Source organism: Monodelphis domestica, chromosome X (genome assembly GCF_027887165.1).
Source record: "Monodelphis domestica isolate mMonDom1 chromosome X, mMonDom1.pri, whole genome shotgun sequence".
Lineage (NCBI taxonomy): Eukaryota > Metazoa > Chordata > Mammalia > Didelphimorphia > Didelphidae > Monodelphis > Monodelphis domestica.
The window spans coordinates 42,497,139-42,520,572 of NC_077235.1; the positions used below are offsets into that span (position 1 = coordinate 42,497,139).

Here is a 23,434-nt window from a genome sequence, read left to right on the forward strand (position 1 = left end):
ACTATCCTTTTAGCATCTAATTTACCTCAATCATATATAGCCTGTTGTATTCAGCTATAATCTCCAATGAAAAAACATAAACGAGAAATGATCCATTGCTTATTTTCACCCCAAGTGTCAGGCAAAACAAGCACAAATAGTCAGTTATCAACCTTAAATTCTACTGGTAGTTTCTGGATATTTATTTTCAAGGTCCACGCAAGAGAATACATAATCACTTCAGTGTGTTTACATTCTAATGGAATATGTCAAAGAATATCCTTCCAGTTTCATAATTTATCTACATTGGCTTCAAGTATAGATTTCAACACATACAGGATATGTATGTAAGAGCAAGGCATGTGGCTTCTCAGAGTCCTGAGTCAGTACTCCAAGATGTTAAGTAGCAAAATACAGCCAATCAGTATTAGAAAAGGGCATTTACTCACAAGGAGTCCTCTTTCATTATATCAAGCAAATCAAAGGCCCCAAACCTATCCAATAAATAAATAGACAAACAGATTAATAAAAAATTAGAGTGGGGGACAAAATCCTAAAAAAAACCCTAATTATTTCCTGAAGAATCCCTCTGTTTTCAAACAAGACTATAATTCCTGTCTCGTTACAAAATTGTCTTCCTGTATACAGGAATTTATATTAAAAATACCATGTGCACATATACATTAAGAATTCTAATTGTCTTCAAAATAACATATACATGTATAGTTAGAGAAACCCTCTAAAATATGATTTAGGGGGCAGCTGGGTGGCTCAATGGATGGAGAGCCAGGCCTAGAGATGGGAGGTTCTGGGTTCAAATCTGACCTTAGACACTTCCCAGCTGTGTGACCCTGGGCAAGTCACTTGACCCCCATTGCCTCACCCTTATCACTCTTCTGCCTTGGAGTCAATATTGACTCCAAGACGGAAGGTAAGGTTGTTTTTTTTTAATAATAAAAAATAAATAAAATAAAATATGACTTATCCCTTATCCCCAAAATGTGAATCTAACATAATGAGGTCTCAATTCTACTGTAAAGCGAAATGACAAGTGCCAGATTGGAAATCAGGGCCTGAAGAGCAGATGGTCTGAGAGTTAAATGTATTAATTTTCCATTGTTGTAAGAGCTAAGGTATAATTGAATTCCAAAGAAAAATAGACACATCATTAGGAAAGCTTCTGTATGTAGGCAATATAAAACGAATATGCCATCTCATTTGGAACTTGAAAAGGTTTGAATTATTTTCTAAGCCACAGCCATTGAGGATAGCCATTAAAACTTAAATGAAATGCCAATGCATTCTAACAGTGGAAAGGCATGCTGAAAATTAGTTTGGCTTAACCACTTCATCAAAATCTCCATAGGAGGCACAGCATGGCTTCATGTTTATAATACTTTTAGGCAAGGTCTTAATGATTTAGCTAGTTTGAGGCCACATAATGCCATAGACAGGACAAAATGGTGACTTGTCAGAATTCTGAGATAAATAAGTTCACCTATGAGTAACTTCACTGGATTCCATTCTCTTGTGAGTGAATGTAGAGAGTTCTATTTACAAAACAAACTAGCAACACAGGGAAGTTCTATGTACACAGAAGCAAAGAATATCATATTTGGGTGGGATTTCGGGAGTTATCTAGTTCAACCCATATCCAGAAAAGAATCCTTACTGTGAAATGGCTCACAATTTTTCATATACCATTCTCAAAATTGCATGTTGAGCAGTTTTGCAGTTGTGACCAAATTTTTGTGATTGCATTTGGGGTTTTCTTGGCAGAGATTCTGGAGTGGTTTGCTATTTCCTTCTCCAGCTCATTTTCCAAATGATGAAACAGAGGTAAACAGAATCAAGTGATTTGTCCAGGGTCACATAGCTAGTAACTGTCTGAGGGCAGATTTAAACTCAGGAAGATGAGTTTTTCTGACTCCAAGACTATTACTCTATCCAATTCACCACTCACTAATGCTTAATTCAATTGGAGATAAAAATGCAACGGAACATGAGTTCTACAGGGGACCACTAGTCACTAGACTTGGCCATCATAAAGGAGTTATTTCTAAACTAGACAGTGAGCAGGGGGAGCTCATAGGTATGGATACCAAGGCCACGGTAATTGAAGATAAAATCCCAAACAATTGATGAATGATACCAGTACTTTTGAGGGTGTGGGACAAGAGGGAAAAAATAAAATATAGAGAAAATTTGATTTTAAAATGAAAATAATAATAACAATACCCAATATATATATAGTACTTTAAGTTTTACAAAGTGCTTTAAAATATCATCACATTTGATCTTCACAATAACCTTGGGAAGTAGCTGCTATTATCACTATTACCATTTTACAGATGACAAAGCTGAGGCACATTGCAAAGTTAAGTGAATTGCTTGGGGTCATACACCTAGTGAATGTATGAGGCCATCTTTTAACCTAGGTCTTCTTGACTGCAGGGCCAGATCTCTGTTTGTCATTGCTTAGGATTTATTTTCCTGATTTCAAATTCAATTTCAGGCTATGTGACGCTGTGAAACTCACTTAACAGTGTTTGCCTCAGTTTCCTCATCATTAAAGTGAGCTTGAAAAGGAAATGGCAAACCAGTCCAGTATTGTCAAGAAAACCCCAAAATGGAGTCACAGAAAATTAGAAACAATAGAAATGACTAAAAAACAGAAAATATGTTAACAATATGTATATCTTAAATGAAATCAATATCTACAAAAACAAAAATGAAATTGAAGAGAAAAAGAAAACAAATAACAAAAGAATCATCTCAAAAAAGGAAATTTCAAAGAAAAATACCTCAAGCACAGATGGAACTTTAACTATATTCCATTAAACATTTAAATAACAATTAAGTATAATATTAGATTAAATATTTGCAAAAATACCTAACGACGAAATCATTCTAGCATCCTTCCAGAAGACAAATATCATCCTAATACTCAAGCCAGGGTAAGATGAAGCAAAGAAAAAAAGACAAAAAGGAAAGACTATCATTTCTAACAAATAATACAGTAAACATATTGGAAAAATATTAGCAAAGAGACTATTGCAATACATTTGAAAGGTTATATACTCTGACCAGATTGGATTTATACAAGGAATGCTTGACTAGTTCAATATAAGGAAAACTATAAATATAATATACAAATGGCAAATATAATAAAATCAAGTGATCATATCAACAGATTCAAAAAAAGCTTCTGACAAAAAATTAAGAAGCATAGAAAAGACTTGTTTTTTTAATATGGTAAACAGTATCTGTCTAGAGGTTTTAGATGAGATAGATGTTTTTTGACATAACCAACATACTGATTTATTTTGCTTGAATGCACTTGCTTACTATAAGGGAGAGATACCATTTGGCCTTTGCCTGATCTTAATCCATGTAACACCCACTAACCAAAGGTGCCCTACAACTCTCTATCGTGGGCTCTCTTCTTTCATCTTTCTACATTTTCTCCCTTGGGAGCCTCATTTGCTCCTTGAGTTCAGCTACTGTCTCAATATAGATGACTCTCAATCCTCCTCCCAAAAAACCTTCACTTTTCTCAAATTTACTAGTGGCATTAAGGATACCAACATCCTCCAAGGCACCCAAGTTCTCAACCTCAGTGTCAACCATAAATCCTAACAAACACACATTCACTCCATATATCTAATTTGTTGTCACATCTTATAATTTTTCCTTTACAGCATTTCTCACTTATGTCTATTCTTTCCACTTATACAGCTATCATGCATTTTACACTAACTATTGTAAAGAGCCTACTAATTGATCTCTCTGTCTCAATTCTGACACACCCTAGTCCATTTTTCCATTCAGCTGCCAGGTATTTTCTTAAAGAACAGGTTTGATCATATCATGTTCCTATTCAATAAACTCCAATGGTTCCCTATTTCCTCTACCATCAAATATAAAATCTTCCATTTTTCCTCCAATATGGCCCCTTCCTGACTTTACAGTCTTTTTTCACTTCATTTCCCCAATATCTCTTGTACAATTTAGTTACAACAATCTACTTGCTATTCCTTAAGTAAGCTACTCCATCTCCTGATCCCATGACTTCATGCTGGCTATTTTCCATGGCAAAATGCTCTCCCTTTTTTACCTTTTAGTTTCCTTGTATTCCTTAGAGACTTAGCTCTGATGCCATTTTCAGATTGATAAATGTTCAAAGAATATGAACTAGCTATTTTCAAATGAAAAAGTTCAAGCTTTCAATAGTCAGATGAAAAAATATATCAAATATCAGATATCCATATCATATGTAATTAGGGAAATGCAAATGTTGTTGTTCACTTATTTCTGTGATGACCAATACTTTGTGATTCCATTTGGGGGTTTTCTTGGCAAAGATATTGGAGTGGTTTGTCATTTCATTCTCCAGCTCATTTTATAAATGAGGAAACTGAGGAAGAGAGGGTAAAGTGATGTATCCAGGGTCACACAGCTAGTAAATGTTCAATGCTATATTTGAACTCAGAAAGATATCTTAGCAATTCAAAACCTGACACTCTGTCCACTGCACCAGTTAGCTGCCCAAAAATAAGTATCGTATAGTATAGTATAGTATAGTATAGTATAGTATAGTATAGTATAGTATAAAAAGAATGCAAACCAGGGGAAAGGATGGGAGGATAAGACTGTGCAAGGCATTTTATAGAATGTGGGATCTGAGATAAATTTAAAAAGAAACAAGGAGACAGAAAGAAGTAAGGAGGAAGAGAATTCCAGGTACAGAGCACAGCCATTGAAATGGCATAAAGATCAATTAGGGCAGCATGGGAAAAAAATTATCTGACAGATCAACAGATAAAGAAAGAGTTTATGACCAAAAAAGAGGGGAAGAAAATCAATGAAATTTAATGAATAATTTTGATTACATGAAATTTAAATTTTTTACATGAACAGAACCAAGGAAGACGAGATTAAAAAGAAAGTAGAACACTGGGGAAAATTTTTTGGTGGCACATTTTTCTACTAAAGGTTTTATTTCTCAAATATATAGGGAACTAAGAAATTAATTTTAAAAAAGAACCATTCCACAGTTGATAAATGGTTGATGAATATGAAAAAACAATTTTAGTAGAAAAAGTCAGTTATCATTAGTCAGATGAAAAAATATTCTATAGCACTAATAATTAGAGAAGTATAGACGAAAACAACCCTGAGGTATACCTTCACAACTATAGTATTGGCTAAGATGATAGAAAAGAAAAATGGCAAATACTGGAGGGGATCCAACCATTCTGGAGAAAAATTTGGAAGTAGGCCCAAAGGACTATAAAACTGTGGATCCTCTCTGACCCAGCAATAGCATCATCTCTTTTTTTTTTTGGTATTGGCAGAACTGGAAACTGAAGGGATATCCAAAAATGGAGAAATTATATATATATATATATATATATATATATATGTATATATATATATACATATATATATATATATATATATAACTATAATGGAATATAGTAGGGCTCCCTTATCCACAAATTCAATGCCTCTAGTTTATTATCTGCGGTCAGTGTTGCCTGCAAAGGATGGTAAGAGGACTACCAGGGCATCATTTTGGCCATGTGGAAATCTCTCCAATTTGGGGTTTCAGTTTTTTCCACTTTCAATTTTACATTTTTAAGGGTTTTTGGGGGGGGCAGGAATGAAAGGATTAGTGCAAATCACAAAGCCAAGCAACAGAAGGAGAGAGAGGGAACACACACACACACACACACACATATGAGGTCAGCAGATATTCACTGAGCCCTAGTTTCAAAAACCTGCAGCAGGTCTTCAACTGTATCTCCCATGGACATGGGGAGCCATGAGAAATGACAAGGTAGATGGTCTCAGAAAAACCTGGCAAGACTTTTATGAACTGATGAAAAGTGAAGTGAGCCAAGCAGGGAGAACATTGTATACGCTAACAGCAATATAACAGTGATCGACAGTGAAAAACTTAACTACTGTGATTAACACTGATCTCTGACAGTTCCAAACTCATGATTCATGATGAAAAAAGTCCTCCACTTACAGAGAAAGAATTGATGAGCTCTGAGTGCAAATGGAGCATTTTTTTCACTTTATTTTCCTTGCCTTTTTTTTTGGCAACATGGATAATATGGAAATATATTTTGCACATATAAGTATTATATGGCTTGCCTTCTCCAAGGGTGAGGGAGGGACTACATAGGAAAAAAGTATTTGGAATTGAAAATAAAAGTTAAAGAAGCAAAATTCAAAAACAACAAAAATGGCAGAAGCAAGAAAGGTCAGGAGAGGGAGAAAAGTGTAAGAGAAATGGAAAGGTAGTATGGAAAGAAGGGTTACTTTAATATTGAAAGAAGTATTCAATCTACTTTGAAGGTTATGATTTATAATTTACACACTGGGAGTTACTTATAGGGATTAAATTGCAATTATAGTCTCCTCTGCTGTTCCCATTTAGAAGAAAAGAAAGGTTGTCCAATAAAACAATAAGTACTCTATGGAAATCAAATTTATTTGTTTTTTAATTTTTTTCTGGGGTATACATGAATTGTATTTTTTTGTAATGGGAAATGTTCACTTCTTTAAAATGCTAAGAAGTATTTGATTGCTAATGTTTCTAATACTTAATTAGCAAGGTGGCTAAGAAAAAAAAAACTAAAGTGTTCCTTCAATGGAAATTTCTTTTTAGGAAGAACTTAATTTGAATGATATTAGATTATTAAAGTTTCAGGGCCTAAAACTAGCTATTATTCAACTGATAATGATTACTAAAAGAAAGTCTCAATCAATTTTAGGATTTAGCTTTTCAAGCTAAATCAAAACATGTTTTAGCTAAATAATAAAGTGCAAATTTCTTTCTGACTCTGATGCCCTTTAAAAAAAGGTTTTTGCTCTTCATTGAAAAATATTGGGTTTTTGCAGTGAAAAAATCAAACAAACAAAAGAAGAAAAGCCTCTGTTGCTGTGAGATGCCTGGATCACATTAATATAAATAGAAACACTGCTTCAGGATAGGCTATTCTTAAAGTAGCTTGCCATTGCGATTGAAAAAAACACAACATGATTTAAGGGACTACAATTATAGAGAAGGAACATAGCTTTCTCCTAAATAAGGGGAGGTTCAGGAGACCAAAGGGAAGAAAAAAAAAGGAATTAAAAAATATTAAAGATTAGGTTTTTGATAACATTTAGACATTGCAAATTAAAAATTTTATGTTATTCAAATACATAAAGGTATTACATGCCCCAGTAGATTGCATGACCAAAACATATATTTTCATTTTTCCTAAAAATTAAGACTTGACGACCTAACTATCTCTCAAAAACCTCTTATCTTCTGTCTTGGAATCAAAACTGTATTTGCTCCAAGGGAGCAGAGTGGTATCAGCTAGGCAATGAAAGTTAAGTCACTCACCCAGTCACATAGCCAGGAAATTCTGAGGCCAAATTTGAACCCAGGACCTTCTGAAGACATAACTTTAAATACAGAAATGGCCTTCTGGCCAAAGTAAACTATGAATTGCTCATAAGCTAGAGATATAGAGGTAGAAGGATCCAGCTGGTCCACCTGCCTCACGTAATACTTGAGACCTAAAGATGCTGAGTTATTGACATTTGTGCCCTAGGCGACCCCACATAGCTACACGGGCTTTCATCCCATTCCTCTTTTCTCTAATTTCATTTCTCTATGACTGTAGCAGCAATGGTGAGGAGCTATGATGCAATGACCCACTCACTTTTGCAGATGTGTACATATTAGAATTCTCTTATTCTTATCATGATGAGCTGTCTTTAAAAGTGGACCTTGTTAGAATTCCCACTGTTGGTTCCCTTGTGGCCATCCAACTATTTTACATTTTCTCTTCTTCAATTTTGCCTCTTTTATCAGGGTGAAGACTTGAAAACAGAATTTTCCTTTTAACAAAGTGGCTTGCCTAAGATCATGCAAGGAATAATCTTAAGAAGCAGAATTTCGAACCAGGTATTTAGATTACTAAGGCTTTGTGAGGTCTTTCCAAAAGACTTTGTTTATCTACTTCTACACCTAATGGAGAAGGGAAGTGATGTTCAGGGAGTAACTGATTTAATTGAAGTCAAATATGACATGGGTTTCAAGACCAAGTCCTATGGCACCATCTCCACAGGCTGCTACCAGTACAAAAGCAGACTATAGAATGGATGGGCCCAAAAGGACCTGTGTGATCTTAAGCAAATTACCTCCTTAAAGCTTTCTTTATTTCAAAAATCACTCAGAAAAGTTCAAGAATGACATAGTCTTTGCCTCTGAAGAAGTTATAAACTACCTTTACTTCTGGTTACTGTAAAACCTAAAATCCTTTCACTCTGAACCTCAGTCTCCTCATCTGATTAAGGTGAACTACTTGTCTGAGTTGCCAGTTTGGGCACTGACTACCTATATGGCCATGGGTAAATTACACTAGACAAGTGGTTGCCCAACTTCTGCATGAAAACCAGGGGCATACCAGGAGGGAATATGCCCCTTCTTAAGGGAAACCCTTCCATTTTTGGCCAGCTGTATTTCTTGTGTCCTAAATTTGCCTCTGCAACTCTTGGCCACTGCACTTTCTGAGTTTGTCTATCTGGGGCCAAATCGAACAAGTTTAATCGTTCTTCCACATGATGGTCTTTCAAATACGTCAACACAGTTGCCCTGTCAATTCTAAGAATTCTTTTATTCCATTTAAATTCATCCAATTCTTTCAACCAGTTCTTATATGTTTTAAAAGGTCTGTCAAATTGTTCTGGTTGCCCTCCTCTGGATATTCTCCAGCTTGTCAATACCCTTCATTAATCATGGCACAGAGCACTGAATATTATTTTTTATTATTCCAATCCTACTGTTGACTAATGATGATATTGGAGTACAATAAAATCCCCCAAATCCCTTTCAAAGCAAAATCTGTTTATCCATGCCACCTCCATTTTATTTTTGTTTTTCTTTGTTTTAATTTTATTTGATTAGAGTATTTTCCAGGATTATAAAAATTATGCTCTTTCCCTCTCCTTGCACCAACCCCCTCCCATAGCAAATGCACAATTCCACTGGGTTTTACATGTGTCATTGGTAAAGACCTCTTTCTATATTATTGATAATAATTGCACCAGGGTGCTCATAGCCCCACCGACCCATGTGATCAAGCAGTTGTTTTTCTTCTGTTTCTACTCCCACAGTTCTTTCTCTGGGTGTGGAGAGCATTCTTTTTCATAAGTCCTTCAGAAATATCCTGGGTCATTGCATTGCTGCTAGTAGAGAAGTCCATTACATTCGATTGTGCCACCATGTATCAGTCTCTGTGTATAATGTTCTCCTGGTTCTGATCCTCTCAATCTGCATCAATTCTTGGAGATTATTCCAGTTTACATGGAATTCCTCCACTTTATTATTCCTTTCCACACAATAATATTTCATCACCAATGTACCCCACAATTTGTTCAGCCATTCCCCAATTGGAGGGCATCCCCTCATTTTCCAATTTTTTGCCACCACAAGGAACAGAGTTAATTCTTATAATAAAAATATAAGGCCTTATATTTTTCCCTAGTGAATCTCAGCATACTAGACTGCCCAGTGTTGATTCTGCCTCTTCAGATACTTTCAAATCCTGACTGTCTTCAAGAATATTTAACTACCACCTTTAGATGTATCATCTGAAAATCTGATCAACTTACAGTTAACCACCAGAGAGGCAAGTACAAATTTCTGGGCTAAGCCTTGGGAGATCTTACTGTCTGAATGACACTGAACCATCAATAACAACTAACTAGTCTTTGATTTCAGCCATCCAACAAATTCTTAATCTTTCCAAATGATCCACATCTTCTTAAATTCTGCATTTGAAAAGCTTTGCTAGATCTAGGCAAACTTTAACCACATCATAATTTACTAATTAGAAATATTCAAATAAAGAAATAAGGTTAGTCTTGTTTGTTTATTTTCAGAAAATCACGATAGCAGTTTCTAATTACTGCTTTCCCTCCTGGATAGTAATCCACCATCTCTTTAAATTATTCTTTCAAGAATTTACCCAGAAATGGAAGTTAAGGTCCCTGGCATATAATTTAAAAGCTCTATTCTCTTCTAACTACCCTCCCTTTAGGAAAAAAAAAACTGAGACAAAATTTGTTCTGCCTCCATTTTATAACTCTTTCTTTTCCATGATCTTACAAATATAGCTGATGGTAGTTTGACAGTCACACCTTTCATTTCTTTCATGATGCAAAGATATAGTTTAACTGAGCATTTTTGTTCTGTCATTTCTAGAGTAATAGTCATTCCTCTTTTTAGAGAAAATGAAAACAAAATAAGAACTGGGATGCTCTGTGTTCTTTGTGTTATCTGTCATCACTGTATGATTCACACTCTTTTTTGATCCTCTCTTTTCTCCAAATAGAGTTAAGGAAAATGCCAACCACATTATGTTGCCCTTTGCTTCCCTCAAGTATTATGTTGTAATACACTGCTCACTTTTGTTAGAACTGTGCTAACTTATAAGGACGCTATGACACTGTTCCTTGCCTCTATAATCAATGTTTTTAAAAAATCTCAGTTGGTTGAGGAGTTCCCTGGATAAGGGTTAAATTAAGGAGTTCAACAAAGAGAGGAGAGCAGTTTAATTTAAGAAAGAAGTACAGATGGAAAGATAGAAAAGAGGAAAGAGAGATTATTAATCTTATACCTCATATACCTTATATATAATCTTATAAATATTCCTAAAATTCCTAATACTACCTAAAATTTCCTAAAACTATCTCTAACTGTCTTCTCAGTACAGATTCTTCTGTCTGTCACACGAGGCCTAATCTACTCTACTATATCTATAAATTATTCGTGAACTACCTAACTCCCTAAAATAATAGATAGCCACCACTTACTCACTCCTTCTATCAGTTTTCTATAGCAGCCCAACTGGCAATAGCCAACTGCCAGCAGATCCTTGCCTGAGAGACAGACCTCCTGCTCTCTAGAGATACCAGAGGTAAAGACCCTCAACTCTTAGTGGCTGCTTCCTTATCTCCTCACTTACCAACTGTCCCTGCTAACTTCCTGTCAGAGGGCAGGCTACTTCGTCTCCTCAGGTACTGGTCTCTTTGGCAAAGGAATCCTCAGCTCTGGTTCCCTGACTCACTGAACCTGTCAGTTTACATCTACATAGAAACCCTGCTCTCCAGCCGCTAAAGGAGACAGAGGGAGAGATGAAGAAAATCCCTTTAACATCCATGTACCTGCATTGGTATATTTTGACAAATTCTACGTTTCCACTATGCAACACCTGCCTATCAAAGCCCAGTTCTGTTGAGCCCTTTGAACGATGCCATATTTCTAACCCAATCGCCAAAGCCAGACATTAGAGAAGCCGAGCATGGCTTCTCAGTGGTCCATGCAGATTCCTCATGCCTAAGGTCCATCTCAAAACTTCTGCTAAACTCAAATCCAGTCTGGGGTCAGTGCATACAGCTCTTAAGCTAAGAAATAAAAGTCAAACTAGAAAAAATGCAGGTCTATGTTGCACTGGCTTAACAAGGGAGGGTATTTAATGAATGTAGACAGAAGGAAGACTTGATATATTTCTTCAGATGGCATTCTATTTTCTTCAGCTTGCAGAGACTGAGTATCATGACATAGTGAAACAGATATTGTTAGGGGACAGGGACTAGGCAATTACATCCCCTCAGCATGAGATTATTATGAAAACATTTGGTAGCCTTTTTTGGAAACAAAGTGAGTTATTTGGAAATAACTCCTTTAGATGATGAGAATCAAAAGCAATTGGAAATGACCTTGAATAAAGGAAATCTTATAGGTGTAGCAACAACATTTCTCACATGTAATATTCAGTTCATAAAATGTGCTACGTATCATTCAGATAATCTGTAGATATCTGAGAAATAATATACAAATATAAACATACCCCATAATTTCCAATAAGCTTACCTAGGCAAGCCCTAGTCACAAAGTTCAAACAATATTAGCAATAGTGCCTATAATCCAAGGAAAGAATTTAATTTTTATTCACTATAAAATATAAAAGCAAAGTCAAAACTGTGATAAAAAGGCTAATATTATTAGGCTAAAAGGCTAAAATATTAATGAGATGCTCCTCATTGATTAAGTCTGGGGCAAAATAATTTATTAAGAACTAGGTCTTATCAATAGCACCTTATGATTTAACAAAGCATTTTCATGTGAGACACCTTATTTAATATTAACAGCAATCTTGTGACATAGGCATAGTAAAGATCATTAGTCCCTTTTTATAGTCAAGGAAACCAAGAGACATGAGGAGACTTGTCCAAAGTCACACAGTCATTCAGTAGTCAAGTCAGGACCAACACCCAAGTCTTATGATTTTAAGCTCAGTACTCTTTCAAATATATGACTTTTACAGAGCTCTAAGCCATGAAAGAATGTGCTCATGAAACATCTTTCTTTATATGAGAAAGTCAAACACAGTGGAAGAGCACAGACCTTAAGTAGTATGTGCACTCCAATGAGGACCTCTGACTCTATTCTTTTTTTTTTTACTATTTGAGACAATTATTCTATTCTGTTACTATTATTGTTATTATTTTTCCCAACGTGATTAATCTATTCAGCAAACTCCAAATGCTGAAATTCCTACCATTCATGTGAATTTCAGTTGAAGCATCTCTGCCTCTATTCATCTACTCTTAACCTTCGATCCAACCTGGCACGCCACTTTCCAAACACTACAGTGACTCCCTATTAGCACAGCCACAATGTTCCAGTTTAGAGGCCTCGGGGTCCTATGATGTCCAATTTCTTCATGGTCATCTACCTCCTATTTTCCTTTGCACCATTCTCTGTACACGACAAAACCTCACGCTGTCCATAGCCAGAGAACTGTTAAGTCACCATTCCTCATGTCCTATTCCTTTTGACACAAAAAAATCAACTCACTTCAAAAGAAAATTGAGCATTCTACTCCTTTGAGAGGATCTCTGACAGTCATTCCAATTACCCTAGCAGACAGTCTCTATAGATTTTAATATACTTTATTAGCTAGCACTTCATGTTTCGTTTTTCAATAAAGTTCTAATCTCTTGACTTTTTAAAGATTCATTTGTGTTTCTCCCGTGTTCCCTCCTAGATCATCAGCTGCTCTGAAGCTCTGTATTAGTGGTTAGTTAGCAGAGAACTCACTGGGGGTTCAGGCAGGGTTGGTCACAGACTATTACTAAGAGTCCAGGGGCTGAAACAACAAAAATGACTGTCTTTTTCCTAGAACAAACTAACGTGATCAGCTTGTAAGATTGTCCATCTGTTGGTAATTCAAGTGACACTTGATTTACTGAAAAGGGACCTCAGAGCTTTAATCAAATAAAGGTCAGACACTTGTCTGGGATGCTAAGTTCACGTGTTTAGTAATTCTCCAGAGAAAGGCATTATCTAAATTAAACGTGTTCTACTAAATAGAATATTTACTTTCAAAACAGCTTCATTTTGGTACCTACCAGACAAGCAGCAGCTTCGAAAAAGAACCTGGTTTGTTACAAACAAGGTAGCGTTTCCATTCAAGCAGGTGTAATATTAATCACTGAACACATAATAGTTGGATTGGAATGGATTTCAGAAGCCATATACTTCAACTCCTACATTTTAGAGAGGAGACCCAAGAGGGTTAAATGACTTGCCCAAGGTGATACAGATACTAAGCATCAGAGAGTAAATAGCAGGCTTGTTATGGTTTCAATTCTATTCCTATCAATTTCCTCTGACAATATTCAATCGTGCAATAAATAGTACTGAAGATGTGATTACTCTAAACTCTTGAAACACTATAATTATAGGATAAGTAATGCATGACTTCAGGTTTATCTGTAATGAATTGAAAAAAGAATGAAAACTGATGAGTCATAATTTTCAGGAACATATGTTGCCTACACGTTTACATGTTAAACTTGCTAATATGCCTGAGGTCATACAAGGAAACTGGTGATAGTATTTGTAATTCAGTATTACTTCCACTGAATCCCAACACAAGAATTTTTAGGATTTCATCAGCATGAAAATGTTCTAGTTTGAGAACTCCCTCCACCAACACAGATCAGATCTCAACCAGTTTTGCAGCTAAATTCTAGGAATATACTTGAAGAATGCTACCGTCACAGTGTTTCAGGTGGAATTTGAACTCGGATCATCTTTGCATAAAGGATGCAATTCTATCTACTATACTAGAGTATTAAACTCAACAAGAAATTAGGGGCCACTAAGCTATACCTAAAGATCCCTTCAGGACACATATTGACTCAGATAGCCACAAACTAACATGATCTTGTTTCTGTTTTATTTTTCTTTATTTTGTTAAAAATTTCCCAAATACATTAGCATTTGGTTTGGCTCAAAGGGAAGTATTGTGGGCTGCATGCTGCTGGCAGATAGTGTCTGACACCTCGGCACTATACCACAGTGTCTCAATTTAATTAATGCTATATATATTTTCCTGAAAGATATAATTCTCACTGTTGCTTATAAAGAAAACCAAATTATAGTGTTTTATGGAATAGCAACAAACACTAGCTTATACAACTTATACTTTCATATAAATAGATCAAAATAGAAAAATTTCACCCTGAAAAACTATAGAATATATAAAATATCTGAGATTTATCCGTGCTAATCTTATACCAGTCTTATTTAGATATTACTATAAAACACTCTGTAAATAGATGAAAAATTATTTTTAAATGTTCCTTATCTATGGCTGGGTCATGCTAATTGAGTAAAAATTACAATATTACTCAAAATAATTTATATACTTCTTATCATATAAATCAAACTATCATAACCTGCTTTTTGCAATTATATCCTTTGTGATATACTTGATAATATGACTACATACACAAATATACAAGAATATTTGTAGCAATATTTGTTACAGTATGGGGGGGGGCAACTGGGTGGCTCAGTGGATTGAGAGCCAGGCCTAGAGATGGGAGGTCTTGGATTCAAATCTGCCCTCAGACACTTATTAGCTATGTGAACCTGGGCAAATCACTTCAACCCTATTGGCCAGCACTTACTACTCTTCTGTCTTGGAACCAATACAGAGTATTGATTCTACAACAGAAGATAAGGGTTTAAAATATATATTTGTTATGGTAGCAAAAACCTAAAAATATTATATTAATATAGGTGATATTATTGTGATATAAGAAATCATGTATTTGAAAAATTCTGGGAAATTTGTGACTTGAGAATTGTAGGAAACAATGCAGACAGGAATAAGTAGGACCAGTAGAACAATTTCTATATTTCTACATGACCACAAAAAATAGAAAGCAAAATAATTTGAAAACCTATTGAACTCTTATTATTTCAGTAATCCCTCTATAGTTTAGAGGAACAACAATAGTGAATCATACCTCTCTCCTCTCTGCAAAGAGCTAGAAGAATACAGATACCAGAGTAAGACCTATATTAGACGGCGTAGATAATATTTCAGTTAGTTTTGTTTATGTGAACTCCTTTGTTAGAAGGTAGGGTCATGGAGGAGAGATGGAATCATAAGGAAGTGGATTATTATGATTCTGAAATACCAAAAGAGTTTTCTAGTCCTAAGGTATCTTCCTAGTCTGCTTCTAAGATAGAGAACCACCAAGGAGGGTCCTTAGGCCATGGAATATATCTAACTCCCTTCACTTGTACTATACTACTCCAAGTACAAAATCTAATTTGCTACACAAGCAACTTTCATCATAAGGGAACTATCAATATCTCTACCTATTCACTCATTGTCTATAATAACATTTTCTGTGTCTGCCCATATATCTGAGTCTGTTGCTCTGTTTTTATTATAGATTTTTCAGTTGATTCTTAGAAAGATTACCATTTTCTTACCTCTTGAATGACCTTGGAAGAAATTTTGGATAGAATTAACTAAGGAACACATTAACTCTTCCTTGACTTCCCTTCTACACAGATCTCTTGCACTATTCTCCACTTTTCAAACCACATGAATCATCTTTTCAGATAAACAGAAAATTGCCACTTTGCTAAAGTAGCAACCTTTTATAGTTTAACAAAATGTTTCCCTCAAAAAAGTGGTTCTCAGAAATTCCACTTAACAAATCACTCTTACCCTTATTGCTTTATGCACCCACGATATCCTCCAATTTTTTTTGCCTAGCCACTATTCATAAGCCAATTTACTTAGTGAATTCCTGAAGCTTACTCAACTCTTCTTGAAGTTATCTTGTTTTTCCTAAGGATCTCACATCACTGACAAGCAATCTGATTTTTCAAAGGCACTGAAGTTTTAGGATAGAGTAGTACATTTCACTTGAGTTCAGACAACACAAAATTCTCTGATAGAAAAGATTATCCCTTTTAAATAGGAATAACATTCTATTCAACTAAGAAAAAAATGGAAAAAAATTCTTAGACCAATTTCTGCTCAATTAACATAATGTTACACAAAATACCTATTTTTCTGAGTCACTTTGGTTTAAGTGCCCAAATAAATGATAGAAGAGACCTTAGAAAATAAAATGGATAGAAAGATAATAGATATGTAGACTCAAAAAAACCCATATATGAAAACACTCATAATGATTAGAAATATGTTTGCAGGCACACCTGAATCTAAATTTTGGTTAGAATAGTTGATTCAGTCAAGTTGAGATAATTGAACTCCTCCAGTCAATTAACTTTTGCATTTGTACAGACTGATAGCTATCTCTAAAGACTAAAGCTAAGTTGCCGTTTTAAAATCACTTGCTTTACAAGTAGCAATGTCCCTAAGAAGGAACACTATAATGGAAGTACATACATTCATAAAATCCCTTTTTCTGATCCTTTCAATCAAGATCCTTGAAAGATGCAAAAATAGTGGCTTACCTGTTTCAGGTACCTCTTGAACTTATAAAGGTAGTTTTGCTGGGGACACCTGAAAGGGAAAAAGAAGAAAAGAAATGATTATAACTTAAGTTTACCTACTCCATTAGAATACCACTCTCCACCTATCTTTTCTTCAAGGTTCATGAATCATCAGGCCTATGCAGCCTTTCTTCTTCTCTCCTTCCATTCTAAGAAGAAATGGAATGGGCTAAATACTGATATTTGAAAATTGAATGGAAGAACAACAACAACACTTAAACTAAAAATGGGGAAAATTAGGATATTAGCATTAATCATTAAAAATTTTTAAATTATGAAAATTGTTTCGTTCAAGAAGACTGTCATGTCCATCCATTTTCATTTCTTGCTTCTATGAAGTCCCACTTATATCAGAACAAAACTTTTTGGGAAGAGAAGAGACAAGCAGGTAGAAAAAAACAGCTGGAAATGGGGCCTATTGTAGTATGTTTTCATTGAAACATATTCACATGTCTAATGCATTTCCTCAAGTTGCCTCATAAATAAATATTAGTAAGAACTGTGTATTCAAAACACACTTTCAACTCAGTTCAGTTTATATCTAAACAAATGCATCTAGTATCTCAGAAACCAGTAAATACTATAATTAATTCCCAATCACATCAATGTAAGTGACCTATTCATGTTATTGAGCATTTTAAATCTCAATTTACTCAACATAATTGTAAGAATGCATATAGCACTTTTGCTTTTCTATTTTGTTACACTGCATGGAAGCTTATAAGTGTGACTTTTATAAAAATATTAAGAGATAGAAATATAAAAAGAAATATTAAGAAATGCATATAATTTAAAGATAAAGAGTGAGGCATTTCATTGATACATGCATATATATATATAGTTTTTTTGAGTTTTAGATAAAGAAATACTAGCTTTGTTCATCTATTCTATATACCACCTTTCTGAATAATGTATTATTTAATCAGGTCTTTTGAACAAAAACCATATGGTGCTACCATCAAAGAAACACATGAAATAGAATAAAAAGAGAATATATATATATATATATATATATTATTGTCACGTGTACTCTAAAAAGGATTAATAGGGCACCTCAGCTAGAAAGATATGCATTTCTATGTTACGAGCTATCCTTGACCTGCTTTGGAAAAAACAACTCTCTAGCTCAGCTCCTTTCTTCACAAATTACCATTTAGAACAAGTAGAGAACAAAAGAAAGAAAGAAAAAGTACACTTTCATCTTTTTCAATACATCATCTCCCAACAAAATTTAAAATGGAATCACTGAATAGTAAAAGAGTTGTAAGCATCTCTGGAGCATGTGATGAATACCACCCACCAACTCAAGGAATATTTTCTGTTAATGACATCATAAGGACCTCAAAAATAAAACATGCTTATGGTAAATTTCTAAAACAGTAAATTACCTACATTTTAAAAGGTTAAACCACTGGCTTCCCCAAATATGGTAACAGAGCCTTTGCATCATGCACTGGGAGTATCACAAAATTATATAAAGTAAGACTTTAGAAAAGCCATCCATTCAACTTTTCAGCCAGTGCATTTTATCTTCTGTTCTTTCAGACAGTCTTCCATTTCATTCCTTCTTTTCATGAGGCAGTAATGACATAGTGAATAGAAAACTAAACTTTATCTTTTGACTTTCTGAATAGCATAATACAAGCTCTTCCCTCCTTCACATAGTGGCAGGTCTTTTGTAAATCTGGCTGTGGCTCCTTAATACTTCGAGCCTTTCTTTCTGACAACATGGAATATTTTTTCATTCACTTGAAAAGTTTTGTAATTATGGTTATAATATTAGTGGGAGTTTTCATTTTTAAAGTTTATTTCCAAAGGTTATGGCTGATTTTTTTTTCTATCTTCACTCATCCCTCTGGTTCTAAAAGTCTGAAACCTAGACTTTTTGTGGTTGAACTTTTCATGCAGTTTTTAGATTCTTGTATTACTATTGCTTGACCCTATTTCTGGTTAGTTTTGGATTTGTATTTGAGGAGTTCTTAGCACTGTATCATATTATTAATAGTATAATATAGTAGTCTCTCGGTGATCGAGAATGACGATTGTCTTTGTGCATTTTGTGCAGTTTCATCTACGGTGTACCCTCATGTGGCTTTGGAGTCCAAAGGCTAAGGCACAGAGTTTGTGGCACATGGGGCATGGGACGCCAGTTGTTACGGGAGGTGCGGTTGTGGCCTGGTGTCGGCATTCACACGCAGCGGCAAGACGTCGACGTCGCTCATCTTCAAAGGTGGTGGCAGCATGGTTAATGTGGGTTCGCCAGCTGCTTCTGTCAGAGGCAGCAAGTTCTAGTTGCTTTGGTGTAATGCCAGCCCACTTCAAGTTGGACTTTAGCTGATCCTTGAATCTTTTCTTTGGTCGGCCTTGTTTCCTGAGTCCAGCTGACAGCTCACCGTAGAATACCTGTCTTGGTATTCGCTGTGGGTCCATGCGGATGACGTGTCCAGACCATTGTAGCTGGGTTTTGAGGACCATGACTTCGATGCTGGTGGAGTTGGCTCTGTCGAGGACTTCCTGGTTGGTGATTCGGTCCTGCCATCGGATCCTCATGATTGACCGGAGAGAGCGTTGGTGGAATTGCTCCAGCTGTTTCATGTGCTTCCGGTACAGTGTCCATGTCTCACACCATACAGGAGCGAGCTGAGGACCACTGCGTTGTACACTTTGAGCTTCGTCGCAGTGTTTACACCGCAGTGTTGGGGGACTTTGGAGCGCAGCTGCCCGAGTGCCTGGCTGGCCTTTTGGATCCTGGCATTGATCTCGTGGTCGAGGGACCCGTCGTTGGGTCCTGGTGCTGCCCAGGTACTGGAAAGTGTTGACGTTAGAAAGCTGCGAGCCGTAGATTGTAATGCACGGCTGGTTCGTTGGCCTCCCTGGTGCAGGTTGGAACAGCACCTCCGTTTTGCTGAGGCTGATAGTCAGGCCAAACAGTTTTGTTGCGGTGGAGAACCTGTCCACAATGGTTTGGAGATGATTTTCTTGATGGGCCATGAGAACACAGTCATTTGCAAAGAGAGCTTCCAGGATGAGTCTCTCTGTTGTCTTTGTTTTTGCAGTCAGGCGGCGAAGGTCAAATAGTGAGTCATCCAGTCGGTATTTGATGTAGACGCCCAGGTCTAGATCCATCACAGCATGTCGTAATACTTGGGCAAAAAATAGGTTGAATAATACTGGAGCGAGGACACAGCCTTGTTTCATGCCATTGGAGATGTTGAAGCAACTGGAAGTCTCTCCACCAGATAGGATTTCCCCTGTCATGTCGACATGAAAGAGTTGGATCAGTTTGACAAATTTTGCTGGGCAACCGAGCTTGCTGAGGATCACTCACAATGCGTCCCTGTTCACTGTGTCAAACGCTTTTGTCAGGTCTATGAAGACAATGTAGAGACTCAGGTTCTGCTCAGTATAATATCAAGTGATATTATTAGCATAATGTGAAGTATTAAGCCCTTCCTGAATTAAAGATTTATAATGATGAATGACTATATCAATATATGTACTATATGGACTTATATTTAGATGTTTTATATTTTTAAAATATTTCTATTTATTCATATATAATATATATTTACATATAACATATTTTTATATTTCTAAAGCATCTTATAAATGAGATTTTATCTAATTATCACATCCTTGGAGATGAGTAGCATCTTTATTACTTTACCATGTTTTCAATAATGAAACTGAAGCCTACAGAGGTTGTTCTGTATGATCTCTAGATCATACAGAAAATAGCATATCTGTTGAATGTGAGTATTGTACCTTTTCTACTAAGCTAGAGTTGCCTTGATAGCTTATAATCAAAAGTTATAAAATACTTTCAGATCAACTATAACTACATTTTGGCAAACAATTTAAATGGATAATACTGAAGCTTTACATCCTCTCTTTAATAAAAAAAAAAAACTAAGGGGCAGCTGGGTAGCTCAGTGGATTAAGAGTCAGGCCTAGAGATAGGAGGTCCTAGGTTCAAATCTGGACTCAGACATTTCACAGTTGTGTGACCTTGGGTAAGTCACTTCACCCCCATTGCTGAGCCATTACTGGTCTTCTTCCTTGGAACCAATACACAGTTATGTTTCTAAGAAAAAAGGTACGGGTTTAAAATAACTTATAAACTGGCTGCTAGCAAGCATAGCTTCCATACTCATAGACTGCCCAGGTTCAAGGATTCTCTTTTCTTTTTGTCCTGCCTTTTCATTTGCTATAAAAAATATCAGTTGATGCCAAATCAGAATTTAGAGTACTCCTTCTATGATGTTACCTGGTGCATATTTCCCCTACAAATTAAGTCTAAGGGCAAAAACTGGCTCTAAAAATTAATTTTTAATCTTGGAGGGAAAAACAGTTATGATTTGACAGAACACATATTTGAACTTAAATTTCCAGACAAGTAATGATCCCTTTGTTTCCTTTTATATTAAATTATAAATCAAGTTATTTATGATCTCTAAAAAAATTATTTTGGCTTACCAGAAGAATAAACGTTGTGAACTGCTAGTTGAAATTTGAGAAACAACCTAAAGAGTTGAATCCATTGGTTGAAATCCCCAGTGAGTTTATAAAGCCAACTGGGTTCTCTAAGGGGAGTGATGAAAGAGCAAATCTTGCATCTATCTAATCTAGGTTAGAGATTCAATGAGATAAAAAATGTACAACAATACTAAAATCATCTAAAAGTAATGACTGTCATTCACAAGTGGAATCATTTTAGTACATATTCCTATCTTAATATAGTGCTATCTTACCTAAGAAATGACTATCTTATGTTGAAAACAGGAAGTTTCATCTTCAGAGTTGTATATTTCAATAAAGTCAATATTAATTTCATTTCCTTATTCCTTTGTGAATAGCTTCCAGTAGGCCACTGTGTATTCAGGAATAAGGAAATCTCTTTGGGTACTGTAAGGGATAAAGAATTCACACTACATTTTCTTCTTCTCGGTGTTAAAAGTTCTTTCTTGCAAGAATTTGCATTTTCATTTTACCTAAGCCTGAAGAAACCTTCCAGTTTACTTAGGAATATTTATTTAAGAGAAATACACTCTTGAATGGTGGAATGCCTGGGGCATTCCTTACTACTGTTTATATTTCCAAAGTTTGTTTTAAGCGACTGCATAGATCTACGAAAATCATGGGGATCTTGTTCTACCAAATCATTAAAAATGACGATGAAATATTGCAGGAGAAAGTGGGGGTCACTTACTCTATAGATCGAAACCATTTTAAGAGAAAAGAGAAAATATGTTTTCCTATCCTTCCTCCTGCTTTCTAACAAATAAGGACAAATTATTTTACTCAAAAATTCATACTGTTAAATAGCAAAATGTTTTTCAACTTTGAACAAATAATCCTTTCAGGCATTAACTTTACTTTGTGCATACTGATGTTTAATAACACAGTAGTAATTCACACATTTCCACAGGAATTGGTCTCCCTTCTGTCCTTCTTCCTCAAATGAATTGTGAGTTCAAAAAACAAAAACAAAAGGCGAATTTCCTCTTGTTACTTGACATTTGTTCACTGTACCGAACAGTGCTCTGTTTGTAGAAGGATCGGATGCAATAATCTAACTGCCTGATTTCAGGGTGCTTCTATCCAAATAATACTATTTCTGAGTATGCATTTTCTCAATGCCATTCTGCGGTGAGAAGAGTAAACACAGTGGATCAAACAGGGAGCTACCTATTATAAGCCCTCCTAGACAGGGATATATGCTTGCATAGGTTGCTCAAAATTAGCAATGCTTCTTTAGAAGACATTTGAGATTTTAAGAAAGGTGGAGATATTTGTGTGGTGTGGAACTTTAAAACAATGGAACTAAAAGGAGGGACCTTAGAAATCACCAAAACCAACTCCCCTCGACTTACAATTGAGGAGCCCAGAAAGAAAAAGTGATTCCTAAGTTCACCCAGTTCTTTAATGCCAGAGTCAAAGTCTTGGGGCTTCTAACCCAGGACTGTTTGAATTACAGGAAAAATACAACACAATGAAAGCAATCTAACCATTATCCAAGGAAATGTATAGTGTGATAACACTCAGACAATCATAAGAGGGCCAGATGCGTATGAAAGAAGGCTTACAATAACATGAATGAAGAATTCTATAGAGCCGGATTTCCTGAAGTTTTAAGCTACAAGTCCTATCACTGCATTATTTTTAGGACTTTTGCTCTTTATAAAATGGCTGTATGATATGTCATATTTGTGAATTAAGCGAGTTAAAATTCGTACTGAATTAGAGCCAAAACTGTGACTAGAAACCAATTCTTTAGACTTTTAGTTCAACATTTTCTACCACAATGCATCACTCATTTTAACATCTCTGAGTCAGTATTATTAGTTATAAACTAATCTTTGCTTTCTAATGTAAAATTATGTGCAATATTTCATGCATTTAAAAATATATGATTCTAAGGAGGGGTACATGACTCTATACTGCCCAATGTGTCCACTACATGAAGACTGTTAAGAACTCTTGCCTTGCAGAGATGTTCATTTATGGATCCACTCCCAATTGAACCAATCCATTAAAATTTTC

General features: G+C 35.5%; 1 long non-coding RNA gene across 3 annotated transcripts in view; it reads right to left on the bottom strand.

Annotated features, from left to right (window-relative positions):
- LOC130456132 (uncharacterized) overlaps positions 1-23,434 on the bottom strand; it is a 256,997-nt gene that overhangs the window by 139,946 nt on the left and 93,617 nt on the right. For 2 of the 3 annotated variants that reach the window (XR_008914640.1, XR_008914639.1), the window contains one exon: positions 5,469-16,901. This is a non-coding gene — a long non-coding RNA (uncharacterized LOC130456132). Of the gene's footprint in view, positions 1-5,468; positions 16,902-23,434 lie in introns of those variants that run through there. The other variant, XR_008914641.1, reaches the window with a different exon arrangement.